The sequence below is a fragment of the Bos javanicus genome, chromosome X, assembly GCF_032452875.1.
Source record: "Bos javanicus breed banteng chromosome X, ARS-OSU_banteng_1.0, whole genome shotgun sequence".
NCBI lineage: Eukaryota > Metazoa > Chordata > Mammalia > Artiodactyla > Bovidae > Bos > Bos javanicus.
In genome coordinates this window covers 44,312,967-44,332,656 of record NC_083897.1, presented here as the reverse complement: position 1 = coordinate 44,332,656, position 19,690 = coordinate 44,312,967, and the positions used below count along the sequence as shown (strand labels likewise).

The window sequence follows — 19,690 nt, the reverse complement described above, 5'->3', positions numbered from 1 at the left end:
CCATTTTGATTGCTATAGCTTTGTAATATAGTTTGAAATAAGGAACTGTGATGCCTCCAACTTTCTTATCCCTCAGGATTATTTTGGTTATTCAGGGTTTTTCTGTGATTCCAAACACATTTTAAGGATGTTTTTCTACTTCTGTAAAAGATCCCATTGGAATCTTGATAAAGATTGCAATGAATCTATAGATGGTCCTGGGTAATATGCACATTTTAAATGTATTAATTCTTTAATCCATGAAAATGGGATATCACTTCATTTATTTGTGTCTTCTAAGATTTCAACGCTGAAGATTTTTCACTGTACAGACCTTTATCTTCTCATTTAAATTTCTTTCTAAATATTTCATTCTTTTTGATGCTATTGTAAACAAAATGGGTCTTTTTAAAATTTTTTTGCAGATAATTTGGTGTGAGTGTATTGAAAAGTCACTGATTTTTGTAAGTTGATTTTGTATCCTGAAACTTCATTTAATTTGTTGATTACATTTAATAGCTTTATGGTAGACTTTCTATATATTTAATCATATAATCTGCAGAGATTTTACTTCTTCCTTCTTAATTTGGATGACTTTCATTTCTTTTTCTTGCCTAATTTCTCTGACTAGGCTTTCAAATACTATGTTGAATATAAGTGATGAATATAAGCATCTTTGTATTGTTCTTGATATTAGAGAAAAAATTTCAACTTTTCACTATCGAGCATAATGTTAGCTATGGGCTTGTCTAAGTAAATAATCACAACTTTGGTTAAGCAACACAATTTATTTCTTCTGTTCCCATCTATTTTATTTATCCTTATTGAACTGGATAAGACTTCCAGTACAATGTTGAGTAGGAATGATGAAAATAGACATTCTTGTACTATATCCAAAAGGGGGAAAACTTTCCATTTTTGAACATTAAATTTGATGTTAGTTACAAGTTTTTGTAGATGCCTTTATCACCTTAAAGATCTTTCTTTGTATTTTGCTTCCTGAAACTTATATCATGAATGCATTTGAACTTTTTCAAGTGATTTTCCTAAACCAATTGTGTGGAGCTCTTGGTTTTATGTTTAATCCATTGATATGCTGATTTATATTAATTGATTTTTAACAAATATATTGAGGTATAGTTTATGAATCACAAAATCTACTATTTTCTAGTGTACAGTTTAATGATTTTAAGTAATTTTTCCAAGTGGTGTGACCATCATCCTATATCTGCTTTAAAACATTTTCATGCTCATATATCATGCCTTACATATATATGTAACCAGGTGGTGGATGCGGTGGAGGCAGAGGGACACCAGGCAACACAGGTGGCTGGATCCCTGGAGACAGGGGCACCACAGTGGGGTTGCCTTGCATGTGAGGGGCTCCTGGAGAAGCTGTGGCAGCTGGATGTTGCTGTTTCCATGAAAGAATGGACCGTGGGACAGTGCTGGTGGTGGTAGTCCTTGTATTTTGCCACCCTGGCAAGGGGGTTCTGAAAGCCATACTGCTGCTGGATGGAGGGGGTGTCAGAAGCTGCAGCTGGTGTTGGCATGGGGTAAGAGGACCAGAGAGATGCAACAGCAGTGGGCAGTGTCATCATATATTTTCCTTGATGCAGGCAATAGACCCCAGAGTCCACAAGTGTACTTTCCAGGTATCATCTGAATTTTACTCTGAGCTAACTAAGGGTCACCAGCCTCCACACTTCATACACACTGTGGTAATGTTGTGGGTCTCCAAGCTCTGCCAGGGTCTAAAGATTCTGTTATCATCTTCGCAAAGGGTCCTGTTCAAGCGAGCCTGCTCTCGAAGCTGCACCTTCTGTAGATCATTCTGGTCCTCAGGGATATCTATATCTTGCTTCAGGATGTTTCTTCTCCACTGCTATTTTCACATTCTCCATGGTATTGGCAGTCACCAGGGTGTGAAGGGACTCATCTTCTCCTGGCAGCATCTGGCTATCTTTAATCCTTACTTTCCCTTCTTTCACAGAGCCTTTCCCTGCAATCAAGATCTTGGCATTACATTCCTTCTCTGTGTTCTTCAAGGTATTCCTTCTGGGCCCACTTAGGAGCCACACAAAGCTGATTTCTGGATACTCATATTGTGGGATCATTACTTTATTGCACACACATGTTGCTGGAGGTTTTTAATCTGTAAGAGGCTTGAAATCAGGGTTGAGGGAAGCCATTTTGGCAACGATGTTATTTTGTTCCTCCTCAAGCTTCTTATGGGTATGGAAGTCACGAGTGTTAAGCCTCTTTCCCCTCACAATTCTAGATGGGCTCTGGGGAAGGGGACGTGTCCCCCAGGTTAGAGGAGATGCCCAGGTCTCCTGTGTGCAGTTTACAAGTCAGGGCTTCTAGCTGCAGTTGCACTATATAAGATTTTTCTTGTTCCCAAGTAAGTACAGGGGGGATAAATGTAGGCATTCCTGGAATCACAGTCTTGTGATTGTGTGTTCCATTGTGTCTTGGTTCCTGAAGCTTCTCTTCCACTTCTTACTGGGGAAGCCCAGGGGTGGCTTCTGAACTTTGCGAATCTTCTGAAGAGAGCCTGTGGAGTCCACCACCTGGATTGGGCCAGGCCTAGGCAAGAGGTTGGAATTTGTGGCCTCTAATTGGTGGAGCTTTAGCCCTTCTGATGGGTGTTGGGACTGGACTGACCTTTAGGCCAGGCGAGGAAATGGCACTGAACCTGAAGAGCTGGGAGGTGCTGCAGGGTGCACTTCATTTGTTACTGCAGATGCCAATTTAAAATTAATCCCTATTTTCATTCATCTGTGAATTTGACTTGTCTGGATATTTCAAATTAATGTAATCATGTAGCATATGGTCTGTTGTATCTGGCTTCTTTCACTTAGTATAATGTTCCCAAGGTTCATCCATGTTGCAGTTTGAATCAGTACTTCATTTCCTTTCATGTCTGTGTAACATTCAATTGGACCCATATAACACATTTGCTTATTCATTCATCAGTTGGTAAATGTGAATATTTTTTCACCTTTTAGCTATTATGATTAATGTTGCTACAAACATTGATATATAAGTGTTTTCATGAACACATGTTTTTTATTTATCTTGGCTATATACCTAGGAGCAAACTTTCTGAGTTATATGGTTATGATATGTTTAGCTTTTTGAGAAACTGCAAAATTGTTTTCTGCATAACAACTCTACATTGCCACCAAAAAATTTATGAGGGTTTCATCTTTGCCAACATGTGTTAGTGCTTCTCTTTTTGATTGCAACCATCCAAATGGTTGTGAAGAAGTATCTCATTGTGATTTGTAGTGTTATTTCCCAAATAATTAATGGCATTGTCTTTTCATGTGCTTATTGGCCATTTGTTTATTTTCTTTTGATAAATGTCTGTTCAAATCCTTTGCCCTTTTAAAAACTGAGTTGCTTTTTATTGTGAATTTTTTTAACATATTCTAGATACTAGACTTTTGTTAGACATGTGGTTTGAAAATTTGTTCTCTCATTTTTTCAGTTGTATTTTTGCTTTACCGTGTTCTTTGAAGCATGAAAGTTTTAAATTTTTATTGAAGTTGATTTATGTAAAAGTTTTAAATTTTGATTAAGCCAAATTTATTGTTTCCTTTGTTGCTTGTATTTTAGATGTCATATCTAAGAGTACACTGCTCTATCCAAAGTCACAAAAACCCATAAGGTTGTTTTCTAGCAGTTGTCTATTTTCAGGTCTCACATTTAGGTTTTGATCCATTTTAAAGTGAGTTTTGTGTAAGGTATAAAGTGTCAGCACCGTTTGTTGAAAAAGATGATCCCTCCCCCACACCTCCACTGAACTGATTTTAATCAATTGGATTTAAACATGAGGGCTTGATTTTTGAAATTTTATTCCTTTATGGCTTCCTCCTTTAGCCTCATTGTTATTATTTTTGTTGTACAAGTTACATGTTCATACATTATAAGCCCTTCAACATAGTTGTATTAACATAACTATGACTTTAAGGATTACATTTTAATTCAGACATGAGAAGAAAATAATTATGAATGAAAATACATTTATGCTATTTTTTATAGTTACCTATTAATATATAACTACCTTCAGTTGTGTTCTATACTTCTTCACATGAATTGGAATTACTGTCTTGTGTCCTTTAATTTCAGCCTGAGATATTCACTTTAGTTTTCCTGTGGGCTGGGCAGATCTGCTAAGAATGTTTTCTCTCAGCTTTTATTCATACATTATTCTTTTTTAATTTCTGATATACAGTCATACTAGACATAGAATACTTGGTTCACAATCCTTTTTTCTTTCAGGTCTTTCAATATGTCAATCTTGAGTATGTTTGAATGTGATGTTTAGAGGTGTGATTATCTTTTAGTTTATCATAGTTGAAACTTGTTTCCTGGATGTGTGAATAAATATAAATGTTTTTCATCAAATTTAGGAATTTTTCAGACATCACTTCTTAAAATATTTTCCTGTCCCTTTGATTTATCTTCTAGAACTCTCATTACCCATAAGTTGACACATAAACATTGTCTTGCATTTCTATGAGTCTCATTCTTTCTTATTCCTAGTTGTTTCTGATGTTGAACTCCTTTCGTGAATTTTTCATTACAATTATTGTTCATTTCAACTCTAGAATGAAATTTTTAAACATTTTCTATATCTTTATTGATATTCTGCATTTGATGAGATGCTATTCCTATTTTATGAGAAGTATATCTAGCGTTCATAGCTAACACTGTAAAAACTGAAGGGTTTCAAGGTAACTATGGAGCTAGAGTTGCATCCAGTCCCATCCATTCATGGCAAATAGATGGGGAAACAATGGAAACAGTGAGAGACTTTATTTCTTGGGCTCCAAAATCACTGCAGGTGGTGACTGCAGACATGAAATTAAAAGATGCTAGCTCCTTGGAAGGAAAGCTATGACAAACCTAGAGAGCACATTAAAAAGCCGACATTACTTTACCAACAAAGGTCAGTCTAGTTAAAGCTATGGTTTTTCCAGTAGTCATCAAACCTAGAGAGCACATTAAAAAGCAGACATTACTTTACCAACAAAGGTCAGTCTAGTTAAAGCTATGGTTTTTCCAGTAGTCATCAAACCTAGAGAGCACATTAAAAAGCAGACATTACTTTACCAACAAAGGTCAGTCTAGTTAAAGCTATGGTTTTTCCAGTAGTCATGTATGGATGTCAGAATTGGACTATAAAGAAAGCTGAACACCAAAGAATTGATGTTTTTGAACTCGTGTTGGAGAAGATGTTTGAGAGTCCCTTGGACAGCAAGGAGATAAAACCAGTCAATCTTAAAGGAAATCAGTCCTGAATATTCATTGTAAGGACTGATGCTGAAGCTGAAACTCCAATACTTTGGGCATCTTATGTGAAGAACTGACTCATTGGGAAAGACCTTAATGCTGGGAAAGATTGAAGGCAGGAAGAGAAGGGGACAACAGAGGATGAAACGGTTGGATGGCATCACGAACTCAACAGACATGAGTTTGAGCAAGCTCTGGGAATTGGTGATGAACAGGGAAGCCTGGTGTGCTGCAGTCCATGGGGTCACAAATAGACATGACTTAGAGACTGAACTGAACTGATAGAGCTATACAAGGGGATGAGAAGAGATTAAGTAAAAATATTACAGAACTTGCTTTTCTTAGCAAGGTTCAACAGTTTTTCTTCAATATACTTGAAACTCTTGCATTTGGTTAATTTAAAGAATTTTCAAAAAGCTTATTTCACAATGCTAGTATTTCCATTGCTTTTAGGGAAGAGTGGATACACAGACTTCCTTATTCTCCCTTTTAGGAGATATCTCATACAGTTTGATATTTGAATGTTGAACTAACTTTGTATTCCAGGGATAAACTTCAGTTCATCTTAAGTTATCATCCTATTTCGGCATTAATAATGTGACTTCATAATATTTGTTGTGTATTTCTGTGTCTGTATTAGTGAAATATATTTGCTTATAACTTTGATTTAATGCTTTTGTTTAGTTATAGTCTAAGGGAAGAGGCAAGGGTCAGCAGTGGCCTGCCACAGGGACAGGAGCTCTGGTTGTAGCAGACCTGGGTGACACAGCATGTGGTATAAATCCTCTTGGAGGAGGTTGCCAGTCTAAGGGAAGAGGCAAGGGTCAGCAGTGGCCTGCCACAGGGACAGGAGCTCTGGTTGTAGCAGACCTGGGTGACACAGCATGTGGTATAAATCCTCTTGGAGGAGGTTGCCAGTCTAAGGGAAGAGGCAAGGGTCAGCAGTGGCCTGCCACAGGGACAGGAGCTCTGGTTGTAGCAGACCTGGGTGACACAGCATGTGGTATAAATCCTCTTGGAGGAGGTTGCCATGAGCCCTACCAAAGAGCCACCATAAAGTTCTAGGACCCACAACAGATTTCCAAACCTGGGGATACAGGAAAGGGACTAAGAACCCCCAGCGAATTTGATTTTGGAGGTCAGTGGGATTTGATTACAGAACTTCCACGGGACTGTGGATAAAGAATCTTGGAGAGCACAAATAAAACCTTGTGCACACCAGGAGCCAGAAGAAAGGAGCAGTGTCCCAAGAGACTGAGTCAGGCTTGCCTGTGAGTGTCCAGGAATCTCAGGTGGAGGCATGGGTCCACAGTTTGGCCTCAGGCCAAATAATAGAGAAGGAACAAAGCCTCACCCATCAACAGAAAATTGGATTAAAGATTTACAGAGCCCCCCCCCCCCCCACCGCCATCAGAACAAGACCCAAGTTCCACCACAGTCATTATCTCTCATCAGGAAGCTTCCATAAACCTCTTAAGCTTATTCATCAGAGGGCAGACAGAATGAAAACCACAATCACAGAAAACTAAACAAACTGTTCACATGGACCACAGCCTTGTCTAACTCAATGAAACTATGAGCGATGCTGTGTAGGGCCACCCAAGATGAACAGGTCATGATGGAGAGTTCTGACAAAACATGGTCCACTGGAGAAGGGAAGGGCAAACCACTTCAGTATTTTTGCCTTGAGAACACCATAAACAATATGAAAAGGCAAAAAGATATGACACTGAAAGATGAACTCCCCAGGTGAGTAGGCACCCAATATGCTACTGGAGATCAGTGGAGAAATAACTCCAGAAAGAATGAAGAGACAGAGCCAAAGTGAAAACAACACCCAGTTGTGGATGTGACGGTGATGAAAGTAAAGTCCAATAATGTAAAAAACATTATTGCATAGGAACCTGGAATGTTAGCTCCGTGAATTGGTAAATTGGAAGTGGCCAAACAGGAAATGGCAAGAGTGAACATCAACACTTTAGGAATCAGTGATTTAAAATGGACTGGAATGGATGAATTTAACTCAGATGACCATTATGTCTACTACTGTGGGCAAGAATCCCTTAGAAGAAATTGAGTAGCCTTCATAGTCAACAAAAGCACTACTTGGCTGCAATCTCAAAACTGACAGAATGATTTCTGTTCATTTCCAAAGCAAAGCATTCACTATCATAGTAATTCAAGTCTATGCCCCAACCATAAATGCCAAAGAAGCTGAAGCTGAATGGTTCTATGAAGAACTACAAGATCTTCTAGAACTAACATTAAAAAAAAAAAGATGTCCTTTTCATCATAGGGAATTGGAATGCAAAAGTGGGAAGTCAAGAGTTACCTAGAGTAACAGACAAGTTTGGCCTTGGTGTACAAAATGAGGCAGGGCAAAGGCTAACAGAAATGTGCCAAGAGAACACACTGGTCATAGCAAACACCCTCTTCCAACAACACGAAAGACAACTCTACACATGGACATCACCATATGGTCAATACCCAAATCAGATTGATTATATTATTTGCAGCCAAAGATGGACAAGCTCAATGCACTCAGCAAAAACAAGGTTGGGCGCTGACTGTGGCTCAGATCATGAACTCCTTATTGCAAAATTTAGAGTTAAATTGAAGAAAGTACAAAAAACCACTAGAACATTCAGGTGTGACCTAAATCGAATCCCTTAAGATTATATAGTGGAAGAGATAAATATATTCAAGGCATTGGATATGATAGACAGAGTGCCTGAAGAACTATGGGTGGAGGTTTGGGACATTGTACAGGAGGCAGGGATCAAGATCATCCCCAAGAAAAACAAATACAAAAAGGCAAAGTGGTTGTCTGAGGAGACCTTGAAAATATCTGAGAAAAGAAGAGAAGTTAAAGGCAAAGGAGAAAAGGTATACCCATGTGAATAGAGTTCCAAAGAATAGCAAGGAGAGATAAGAAAACCTTTGACAGTGATCATAAAAAGAAATATAGGAAAACAATAGAATGGAAAAGACTAGAGATCACTTCAAGAAAATTAGAGATACCAAGGGAAAATTTCATGCAAAGATGGGCACAATAAAGGACAGAAACTGTATGGACCTAACAGAAGCATAAAATATTAAGAAAGGGTGGCAACAGTACACAGAAGATCTATACAAAAAAAAAAACTTAATGACCCAGATAACCATGGTTGTGTGATCACTCACTTAGGTCAGTGATCACTCACTCTAGAGTCAAACATCCTTGAGTGTAAGTGGGCCTTATGAAGCATCACTACAAATAAAGCTAGTGGAGGTGACAGAATTCCAGTTGAGCTATTTCGAGTCCTAAAAGATGATGCTATAAAAGTCCTGCACTCAATATGCCAGCAAATTTGGAAAACTCAGCAGTGTCCACAGGACTGGAAAAGGTCAGTTTTCATTCCAATCCCAAAGAAAGGCAATGCCAAAGAATGTCCAGACTACTGCACAATTGCACTCATCTCACATTCTAGCAAAGTAATGCTCAAAACTCTCCAAGAAAGAATTCAACAGTATGTAAACTGAGAACTTCCAGATGTTCAAGCTGAATTTTTTAAAGACAGGAACTAGAGATCAAATTGCCAACATCCATTTGTTCATAGATGAAGCAAGAGAATTCCAGAAAAAAGTCTGCTTTATTGAATAAGCCAAAGCCTTTGATTATGTGGATCACTACAAACTGTGGAAAATTCTTAAAAAGATGGGAATACCAGACCACCTTATCTTCCTCCTGAGAAATTTGTATGCAGGTCAAGAAACAACAGTTAGAACCGGACATGGAACAACTGACTGGTTACAAATTGGGAAAGGATTACTTCAAGGCTGTGTATTGCCACCCTTCTTATTTAACTAAGATCATGGCATCCTGTCACATCACTTCCTTGCAAATAGATGGGGAAACAGTGGAAAGAGTGACAGATTTATTTTCTTTGGCTTCAAAACCACTGCAACCGTGATGACTGCAAAAATGAAACTAAAAGATACTTGCTCCTTGGAAGAAAAGCTATGACAAACCTAGAGATCATATTAAAAAGCAGAGACATTACTTTGCCAACAAAGTCAAAGCTATGGTTTTTCCATTCTTCATGTATGGATGTGAGCGTTTGACCATAAACAAAGCTGAGTGCCGAAGAATTGATGCTTTTGAACTGTGGTGTTGGAGAAGACTCTTGAGAGTCCCTTGGACTGCAAGGAAATAAAACCAGTCCATCCTAAAGGAAATCCATCCTGAATATTCATTGGAAGGTCTGATGCTGAAGGTGAAACTTCAATACTTTGGCTACCTGACTCCTTGCAAAAACCCTGATGCTGGGAAAGATTGAAGGCAGGAGAAGAAGGGGACGACAGAGGATGAGATGGTTGATGGCTTCACCAATCTGATGGACATGAGTTTGAGCAAGCTCTGGGATTTGGTGATGGACAAGGAAGCCTGGTGCGCTGTAGTCCACGGGGTCACAAAGTGTCAGACATTATGGAGAGACTGAACTGAACTGTTGTCTGCATGAAAGCAGCTTTAAATCTTTGCTCTCTTGTGTGGTGCAGAACATTTTTAGAGTTGATACTACTATCTTTTCAAGGATGGGTATACTTCATTAGTGAGGCCTCCTCTATCTAAAGTTTTTTTTATTGGAAAATGTGAGATAATAGTAAATACATGCATTGATCTAGACCTCTGGTACCTGAAGTAGAACTGCCAAAACCCTTGTAATGTCCTAAGTTATAAAAGCACTAGGAGCATCTTTTGTTCTCATATTGTGGTCTTTGACTCTCACTCTTGACACAGAGTTCCTAAATCCCTTAGAATTCCCTGGGTGATAGTAGTGCTTTTATCCTTTACTATATAATGAACTGTTAGATGTAAGTGAATGCTTCCCTGAGTTCTGTGAGCTCTTCTAGCTAATAATCAAATCTGAAGAAAAGGAGGTCATGGGAACTTCTAACTTGAAACCAAATTAGACAGAAGTTGTAGATAACATGGAGACCTACTATTTGTCATTGGCACCTGAAGTGGTGTGCAGTCTCACAGCACTAAACTCTCAACCTATGGTATCTGACACTGTCTTCGGGTAGATAGCGTCAGAATGTAGTTAAATCATAAAATATTCAACTGATGTCACAGAGAATTGCTCGCTGTGTGGGAATGAAACCCACACATCAGATGTCAGAAGCATTGTTTGATAGTAGTGTGAGAATAAATGAGAAACACACATGAGAAGTGAGCTTTTTTTTTTTTTTAATTCAGAAGTATTTTTAACTACAAATTTAAATCATCAATTTATCTATCTCTTCTTGACTGTCATGTGGTAGTTGCTGCTGCTGCTGCTAAGTTGCTTCAGTCGTGTCCGACTCTGTGCAACCCCATAGACTGCAGCCCACCAGGCTCCCCCGTCCCTGGGATTCTCCAGGCAAGAATACTGGAGTGGGTTGCCATTTCCTTCTCCAATGCAGAGAAGTGAAAGTGAAGTCACTCAGTCGTGTCCGACTCTTAGCGACCCCATGGACTGCAGCCTACCAGGCTCCTCCGTCCATGGGATTTTCCAGGCAAGAGTACTGGAGTGGGTTGCCACTGCCTTCTCTCATGCGGTAGTTATCTTTCACCAATTTATACATTTCTTATCATTTTGTCAAATTTATGGGTTAATGTTATTTGTCTCTTTTTGTGGATCAGTTTGGGTAGAGAATTATCAATTTTATTAATATGGTGAAATAGTCCACTTTTGTTTTCATTATTTTGTCCATTCATTTTTGTTTTCAATTTTTTAATTTCATAAATTTATCCTCATCATTATTACTTCCCTTGCTCTGTTTCCTTAGGGTTCAAAACACTCTTTTCCTTTTGTTTTCTTATGTTGGAAGTTTAGATCATTGATTTTAGACCTTCCTAATTTTCTACTACAGATCTTCCTTGACTTATGATGGGACTAAATCCCAATACATTTATTGTAAATTAGAAACGTTGTAAGTAGAAAGTGCAAAATACAGTTAATGTGCCTAAGGTACCAAACATTAGTTCAAGCTACCTTCCTTAAACATACTCAAAACACTTAAACTGACCTACAGTTGGGTGAAATCATTTAGCACAAAGACTATTTTACAATAAATCATTAAATAGCTCTTGTAATCTGTTGAGTGTTGTGCTGAAAGTGAAAAAAAATGGTTGTACAGGTACAGAATGATTGCAAGCAATTTCTAGTTTAATTCCTCTGTGGTTAGGAACATACTTCATATGATTTCAATTCTCTAAATTTGTTGAGTTTTGTACTATAAAACATACTTTGCTCTATCTTGGTGAATCTTCTATATGCATTTTAAAATAATCTCTTTATTCTAAGATGTAGTGTTTGTAAATATCAAATTGGTAGATTATGTTTTGGGTTTGTTTTTTTTTTTTTTTTTGTCTTGTTCCATGATTATTGAAAGAAAAGGATTTGTTTCCAACATAATTGTGAACTATCCCATTTCTCCCTTTTAGTTTGATCAAATTTTTCTTCATGTATTTTTAAATTCTGTTAGATGCATATACATTTAGGATTGCTATGTCATCTTGGAAAATCAATCTATTTACCATGAGGTCATGTCTCTCTTCATCCCTGATATTTTTATTGTTCTGAAGTTTACTTGTCTAAGATAGAAATGTTAGTTTTCTTTTTGATTAATTCATGCGTGACACTGATTTTTTTTAATCCCCTCATATTTAAAATAGTTTCTTTATAGACAGAATATAGTTGTATCTTTTCTTTACAGTATTCTCTTTGCCAATGTCATTAATTTATTTGTTTAAACCATAGTTTGGCAAGCATTTTTTTAAAATAAAGGGACAGACAATAAATATTTAAAGTTTGCAGTTCTTATACCACTTTCCAAAATACTTAATTCTACTGTTATTCCATGAAAGCAATCACAAAAATAGGTAAAGGTGTGATCATAGATGTGTTCTAATAAAACTTTGTTTACCAAAATAGACAACAAACAGATTTATCCTATGGGCTGTAGCTTACCAATTCCTGATTTAGAACATTTACACCTAATGTCATTATTTCCTTTTATTAGTATGGCTGACATTGAATCAACAGGATCCTATATGTTTTCTCTTCATTGTATCTGTTCTATATTTCTTTTTTTCCCCTCTTTTTATGCCTGCCTTTGGATTGAGTGTTTTTATTATTGCATCTTATCTCCAGTAGTGACTCATTATTTGTAAGTTTTTTTAATATTTTGAAGAATTATTCTGATGTTTGCAATCACATATACTTTCAAATATATTATACTGTTTTACATGTACTGTATGGATCCTTTGACAATATGCTTCTAACACCACCCCCCTATATTTTGTGATTTTACTGTTGCACATTTTATCCTTATGTGACACATGAACCTACAACAGATTGCTACTACAGTTTTTCCAGTAATCATGTATGGATGTGAGAGTTGGACCATAAAGAAGGCTGAGTGCTGAAGAATTGATGCTTTTGAACTGTGGTGCTAGAGAAGACTCTTGGTAATCCCTTGGACTGAAGGGACACCAAACCAGTCAATCCTAAAGGAAATCAACTCTGAATATTCACGGGAAGGACTGATGCTGAAGGACTGATGATCTAATACTTTGGCCACTGATGTGAAGAGCCCACTCATTGGAAAAGAGCCCATTGCTGGGAAAGATTAAGGGCAGAAGGAGAAGGGGGTGACAGAGGATGAGATGGCTAGATATCATCACTGACTCAATGGACATGGATTAGAGCAAACTCCTGAAGATAATAGAGGACAGAGAAGCCTGGCATGCTGCAGTCCATCACATGGCAAAGAGTCAGATATGGCTTAGCAACTCAACAACAACAACAGTAAAGTATCTTCTTGAAGAAGGGATCTCTGGAACTGTGGTTTGAATATTTTCGTTATTTTCAGAAAAATCTTGACCAATATGTCTCCAAATATTTCTTTCCAGCCTATTTACTGTCAATTCTCCTCTTGTGTTCTAATTATCTGTATGTCAGATAATTTGTCTCATAATTATGTCTCAGATAATTATTGTCTCGTAGCTCTTGGGCACTCTATTCTCTCTCTTTTTCAATCTGTTTTCTACGTTTTATTGGGTAATTTATATTAACCCATTTTCAAGTTTACTAATGCTATCCATAGGGGCTTACCATAGAATGATTCTTCATTGATCTCAGGATCCCTATGTGTGAGACACAAAGCTCTTTCTCCAAACACATCAATTCAGTATTTAATAGATTTTTAAGCAAATATTTATTAAGCTCCTACTGTCTATCAGGCAAGGTGTCTATCAGGGTGCAAGGTGTTAGACATCAGTGAACTAACAAGGCATAGTTGTTGCCCTAATGAGCTTAAATCTAGTGACATAAACTGAAAATCAAATAATCATACTAATGAATGTCTAATAACAAAGAGAGGGAAAAGATCCGAATAAATATAGCACCATGAGAATCTATAGTGAAGTAATCTGACCTAGACTTGAGGGGTGTAGATTTGAGGGTACAAATGAGGTTAACTAGGGAAATACTTTTGACAAAGTTGTATTTGAGCTGAGCTCTGAAGAATGAAAAGATGTCTATAAATGATTATTGGAAGCAGATGGATGTGTGAAAAGCTGTGAAACAAGCTAGTAGCATACACAAATGCCTTGTTTTGAGACACAGTAAAAGCACATTTAAATAACTTATATGTGGGATGAGGAGAGCAAGGGTTTGAGATAAGACTGGAAGAATAGGTAGAATCCAGACCATACAAGGCCATATAAATTATGTCAGGTTTTGTCTGTATTGTAATAGCAGTTTGAAACTATTTAGGGATTTTCAGTAGTGAGTTTTGCATTTTCTTAATATCATTTTGGCTTCAGTGTTATGAAAAGTGTAGAAAGCGGTCTTGAACAGAAGTCAGGAGTTAGAAGATTGCAGTACTAACTCAAGAGAAATTTTTTTAGTAGTTTAGAATCAGGAAGAGAAATGGAAATGGAGAATGAGAGACATGGATGTGTCTGAAAGATATTGGGAGGTAAACAGGATTTGATGACATTGTGGAAGAAGGAGCAGAGAGAGAAAATTAGTTGTCAGGGCTAACTCCTATATTTCTAGGTTTATGGTGGTACCCACTAAATCAAATAGAGAATGATGAAAGAAGATCATGTTCAGGCATGGAGGATCACCCAGTTTCATCTTGGTCCTGTAATATTTTGAATTTCCTTAGAAACAACCTAGAGGATATTCTAGTTAGATAAAGCATTCTTAAATATGGATTACAGAAGAAAGTCCTATGATGAAGATAAAGATTTGAGAATGGACAGCATATAAATAGTTAGGACAGTTGCAGACCTAGGGAGTTTGCATGAGAGAATATAAAATGAGAGAATAAGAGGGCCTGCCATTCAAAGTGGATGGACTGCAATATTGACTTAATGGATAGAGAAAATGAGCCTGCAATGAAGATAGAAAAGAAGTGAACTGTTAGGGAAATGAAAACTCTCTAAAGTTAGAAAAGAGGGGTTGCTCTGTGTGGTTTTTGTTTGGAAGACAAGGGACAAGAATATTTCATAATGTAAAGTGCAGTCAGGAGAATCAAATTCTGCTAAGAAGTCAAGAAAGATGAAGACTGAGAAATGTTTATTAGAGACACAAAGTCACTAGTGACCACAGAACAGAAGTTTAAATTGAATGATAAAGACAAAAATCAATTATATTCAAATAAGGAATAGAGGAGACTAGCTGTTAATAGATGAAAAAAGGGTGGTAGCTTAAGGAAATACATAATTTAAAAAGATTGTTTTTAATAGGCAAGGTCTCTTCTCATTGAGTGAATAATAAAAATACTTTTTAATGCTGAAATAATAATATTCATGATTTTGTAGACATGGATTTTTGGCTAAATACACTAAACAAAGAGGCAATATATAGAAAAAGCTTCGGTGAGAGAGCAGCATTATTGGTCAATAAGGCACAGGTATGTGTGTTTTTGGTCACTTTCTTTCCTGTAAGTCCTTAGGTCTCAGCTTTCCACCTCAACAGAGTGAGTTACCATTCCATCCACCAAAACTCTGTCAATACTTCTAAAATGCTGTTGTCTATTTCCTCCTTTTCTATTTGTCCTTGTAAATTGAAACTTTTTGTACCTTCATTGTGATGTTTCATAAGGGCATGTTTTACCATATTAGCTAGAAATTTGCTTACATTTTAAGACCTGAGCAGTCATTTCTAAAAAGTGTTCTTAAGTATAATTTGACAAAATAGTACTTTTTAAAGTAGTATATCTTTTATTTCTTTATTTATTTATTTTTACTTTACAATATTCATTTCAGGTGATTGCAGCTTCAGACTTTTTAACCAACAATTTGTGCATCCTTCTGTCAAATATTATGGAACTGTTGAAGGTACTCCTTTAAAAAGTCATTTTACCTAATTGGTTTTTTATAGTTGGATGCTTAATTGATTCAAATACATTAGCAACATTTTGTAAATCAAATTAATAGCTCCACTAAAAATTGATATCATTGTTACATCAAATAAATTAATGCTTTAGTCATATAACTTGTTGGAGAAGAAAATGGCAACCCACTCCAGTATTCTTGCCTGGAGAATCACAGGGACAGAGGAGCCTGGTAGGCTGCTGTCTAAGGGGTTGCACAGAGTTGGACATGACTGAAGTGACTTAGCAGCAGCAGCAGCATATAATTTGTATTCAAATAACTTACAAAGAAAACTAAATGTACAGAATGAAAGAACAACTTCAAAATATGTCTCTTGAGAGGTAATTGAATTTCATTTGCCTGTTAGAATTTGAAACAATTCAATGTGTTAGAGCTGAAAGTGAAGTTCATATAACACTAAAACTGTTAGAGATGTATCAATGCATTTCAAAAGACAGCATATTCTAAACATGTACTTTTGCAATGACATGCCAGTCGATGAAAAATCACAGTTTAAGTTATTTTTTTCCCCCATTTAAATTTCTGTGGTAGGATTGAATAGACATTTTTATGAAGTCAATTTTTTATGGCTTGATTTAGAGTGAATGACAGAGTAGATAAATACACACAAGTACAGTAAAAATGTACATAAATGCAGGGGAAGTAATAATGTTTTTATTGTATTTTCAAGAAGAAATGGAGAATAAATTCATGCAGATTGGCCCTTTAGGGAAAATTACAATAGTAATTAAAACATTTAGTTACGTGAATTTGACCTTTCTTCAGCTTTATTTATGTGTGTGTGTGTATATATATATATATATATAGAGAGAGAGAGAGAGAGAGAGTGAATGGGTGCAATTTTATATCATTATCCAGAACAAACAAGTATACAGTCCTGTTTTCTTACTTCTTTCTTATTTGAATATAGGTTTACAAATATGTCCCACTAAAGCTCAAGAGCAATCCAATCCATAATACATGTGAGTCTTCCTTAATCTTAACAAATAAGACTTGATCATCAGGGAGGAGGTGTAAATCCTGAGGCTTAAAAACAACAAAGGTAAAACAAACAAACAAACAAGCAAATAAAAAAAACAGCCTATGACAACCTGCAAATACTGAATCAATACACTTTCCGACAGGTACATTCTAAGAGAGTGAATGATCCTCAGGCCTCTATTCAAAGTGAGGATGAAGTTGGATGGCTGAAAAGAAGAAAGACAAAAGAAATGCTAAAAAGTGTAGGGAAGCAAGTCCTTTCTGTGGCAAATTAGGTCACACTAACAAGCAGCTCTGCTGAAGAAAATCAATATTCAGCACATAGGGCAGTCATGGTCATCCAGGGTAATGATTTTAGAATTTAGTCTGAAAGATTGACAACCTTTCCTGAATTCAACTGCTAACCTGACTAGACTTCTAATCATAGTCTTCTCTCCTAAATTCCTTATCACTATGTTTTGCCCAAGTCAGAAAACCAAATACTCACTTGCACTGTACCAGTGAGTGGCTAAAGTAGGAAAAATGGTCCCCAACATAAAGCCTTAACAGCTCCTTCTAAGGCATGATTAGATATGCACACATTTTATGCATCTTATAAAAATCCAGATGCTTAAAACATTATTGTAATGACTGGTTGAGTAAGATATTTTAAAAAGTGAGATTAAGCCAGATAAAGCATTAGCTATAGGAGGTAAACTTGACAAGTACAGTCCAATAATGTAATGGAGTTTATAATTACTTGGTCATATATTTTCATTGACTCTTGAAATTAGGTTTTGTCACAGTTTTGCCAATTCTGGATTAGAAATACATGTATGAGATTTAGTTTTTAGTTGTAACAGACAGAATATTATTATTCAAGGCAAAGAAGTACAAGAGCAAAGTTCATTTTGTTAAATGGGAAATGGTGCTTATTAAACCCTTCTCTTGGAGATTCATAATACGTAAAATTAGCATGTTAATACACTGAGAAGTCCTGCAACTAAAGATTTAGATTGCTTCTAAATCATCGTACTTGCACAGATAAAGATTTTCTATATCATAGCAGTTTTTTGTTGTTGTTGTTTGTTTTTTAATGCCAGCTAGAATGATCCAAAATAAATCAAATACTTCTCATCTACCTACTTTGCAATCAGGATTGCCTGGAATAATATTAAGTAATATATGAAAAAGTCATGATAGTATAGCTAGATTTTTAAAACAAAACTATGCCAAAGTTATTTTCAGGAACAATTTTGCTTGATATTGACATAGCACTGAATTTTAAATGCATTAGCCAGTGATGAAACATTTTATTTTCATAATCTTTAATATAAAGCTCAGTGGTTCTTTCAACTATTAGATTTTATGAATTTATCACAGACTCCAAGAACAATTTTGTAGGACTATTGCCTCTAATCTTTTATCATCCTCCTTGATAACTATGGCAAACTCCATATTTCATGTGACTGCATTAGCCTTGGTTAAGGGAAGTTCAAGGTATAGATGTTTCTATTCTACCAAGGTTTTCTGTATTGAACCTGTAATACCTACCTTTATACAGAGATATAACAATAGACAAGACAGAAACCTGTAGAGTGTTATTTGCTGTCGTGTCTGACTCTTTGCAACTGACTGTAGCTTACCAGGCTCCTCTGCCATGGAATTCTCCAGACAAGAATACTGAAGTGGATAGCCCTTCCATTCTCCAGGGGATCTTCTAAACCCAGGGATCGAACCTGGGCCTCCTGAATTGCAGGCAGATTCTTTACCATCTAAGCCACTGGAGAACATGTATATAAAACAATTATTAGCCTTTATTTTTTTATTGTATTATTTATTATCTATTTTTAAAATTTATTTATTAGCCTTTAAATTAAGGTTAGCATATACTTTATTTCCCAAAATTTGACATCTTTAAGAGTAATAGAGGGTCTATTAAACATTAAACTTCTGACTTGTCCATCATTTAGCTCACAAAATGGAGTAACAGACCTTTATGTTAGTGGTGATTTTCCACCAAAAACTCCCCTGTTTCATTTTTATAATTAAAAAAAAAAAAACAGTTCAGTTCAGTTCTGTTGCTCAGTCTTATCTGATTCTTTGCGACCCCATGAAAGGCAGCACACCAGGCTTCCCTGTCCATCATCAACTCCTAAAGCTTGATCAAACTCCTGTCCATGGACTCAGTGATACCATCCAACCATCTCATCCTCATCCCCTTCTCCTCCTGCCTTCAATCTTTCCCCCTATCAGGGTCTTTTCCAATGAGTCAGTTCTTCGCATCCAAAGTATTGGAGGTTCACTTTCAGCATCAGTCCTTCCAATGAATACTCAGGGTTGATTTCCTTTAGGACTGACTGGTTTGATCTCCTTGCAGTCCAAGGGACTCTCAAGAGTTTTCTCCAACACCACAGCTCAAGAACATCAATTCTTCGGTGCTCAGCTTTCTTTATCGTTCAACTCTCACATCCATACGTGACTACTGGAAAAACTTTAGCTTTGACTAGACTGACATTTGTTGGCAAAGTAATGTCTCTGATTTTTAAAATGATATCTAGGTTTGTCATAGCTTTTCTTCTAAAGAGCAAGTGTCTTTTAATTTCAAGACTGCAGACACCATCTCCAGTGATTTTGGAGCCCAAGGAAATAAAATCTGTCAATCTTTCCATTGTTTCCCTGTCTGTTTGCCATGAAATGATGGACTGGATCCCATGATCTTAGTTTTTGGAATGTTGATTTTTATCCAACATTTTCACTCTCCTCTTTCACTTTCATCAAGAGGCTCTTTAGTTCCTCTTCACTTTCTGCCATAAGCGTGGTGTCATCTTCATATCTGAGGTTATTTATACTTCTTCTGGCAATCTTGATTCTAGCATGTGCTTCATCCAGCCTGGCATTTTGCATGATGTACTCTGTATATAAATTAAATAAGCAGGGTGACAATATATACCTCACATGCTCCTTTCTCAATTTAGAACCAGTCCATTGTTCCATGTCCAGTTTTAATTG

The 19,690-nt window shown here is 36.5% G+C and overlaps 1 pseudogene; it reads right to left on the bottom strand.

Annotated features, from left to right (window-relative positions):
• Positions 1-1,614: 1,614 nt before the first annotated feature.
• Positions 1,615-15,440, bottom strand: LOC133242565 (splicing factor 1-like; annotated as a pseudogene).
• Positions 15,441-19,690: the final 4,250 nt, after the last annotated feature.